This window comes from Galeopterus variegatus, unplaced genomic scaffold (assembly GCF_000696425.1).
Source record: "Galeopterus variegatus unplaced genomic scaffold, G_variegatus-3.0.2 Scaffold4215, whole genome shotgun sequence".
Classification (NCBI taxonomy): Eukaryota; Metazoa; Chordata; class Mammalia; order Dermoptera; family Cynocephalidae; genus Galeopterus; species Galeopterus variegatus.
The window spans coordinates 63,534-65,058 of NW_007730326.1; positions in this window are offsets into that span (position 1 = coordinate 63,534).

Consider the following 1,525-nt stretch of genomic DNA (forward strand, 5'->3'; position numbering starts at 1 on the left):
GAGATATTATGATATTGTTCATTGATTATTTTATGATTATGTAGCAAATAAGAAAGAAAAGTATAAAAGTCTGATGCTTGCTTCAATAAATTGTCAGCATTCAGCAGATCCCTTGAGTCTGTGTGTTTGTTGTCCCGGCATTCAGCAGATCCTTTGAGTCTGTATGTTTGCTGTCCGCTCCATCGCTGACGCTGCCCTTCCTCCCTTTTGGGGGATCCCTTACCAGTGGGGACCTTTACAATCTCTGTGCTGGGGCTGGTCCCCGGCAACCATCATAAATCCTGGTCTTACGCAAGGATGGTAAGAGAGACACGAAGCTTCAGGAATTACAGTCCATATGACTTTAATGGGCCAGGCTGAGATAAAGTGACTTCTTGTCAGTCTTGTCTTGGGATGTCATTTGAACTAACAAATTTCTCCTGTTTCCTTCTGTGGTTTCCTGTTTCCGGTGAATAGAAGCAGGATTTTTTTCACAAGAGAAAATGAAGTAACAAAACCTTCCTTGTTTTAAGAGTTGCTTCTCATTGAATGGTCAACTAAAGACACAGCGTAGGGAAGATACATATGGATCGAGTGCTAAGGGCATGGGATCTAGAGCCAACCTGACTAGGTTGGAAGCCAACTCTGCAGTGCCTGTTGAGTGATCTTGGCAAAATACCTTTCCCACACCTTGGTTTTCCACCAATAATGTAGATAATGATAGAATCAATTTAAGGAATCATTGTGAGGATTATATGAGATAATATGTATAAATTGTTGAGAATAGTACTTAGTGCATAGAAATGACAGATAAATGTTAAAGAGATAAAAAGAAGGTAATTTATCAGAAAAAAATGGATATGTTAGATAACTAGTTATTTTGTAGTTTGTAATCTCATTAACATAATTAAGTCATGTCTGCTTAACAAACTCTTTGATAGTGATTGATTTAATATTACCATTATAACACAGGTGCATCACCAAAGAAATTTGATATACCTTATATGACTCTTAAAACATAAAAAAGTAATTACTTACAGTTTGCTGGTATAAAACGTGTTGGCCTGTATATGGATGTTAGTCTTATCCTCAAATACCATGAGAATTAGAGAGGGATTTGATTGGAACTGTGTCTTCATTAGCCGTAACTATGAACTCTTTACCCCATCTTACTCTTATCCCAGATATGACAAATATTTATTAGGCACCTTTTATTCAGTTAACTAGAAGTGTCCAGTGAGGACATCTAAGCCGAAGGAACACAAGCACATGTATCTGAAAGCTACAAGTGGGGGCTGGTGTTCCAGGGTGAGGAATGAAGCAAGAATAAAGACAAAGATTTAACTAACATACTCGAATCCTGAGTCTGCTTATTTTTTTTTTATCCAGGGCTAGAAACATGTAGAGAAATTTAGCTATAAACTGAAGCACCATCTAACCCTAGTAATATAATATTTTTATAGTTTAGAATAAAAAAAAGGTAGGCAGCAAGTTTTTATTGTTTTCTACTACTGTGAGTACAGATACTTGAGATTCATAGAAATGG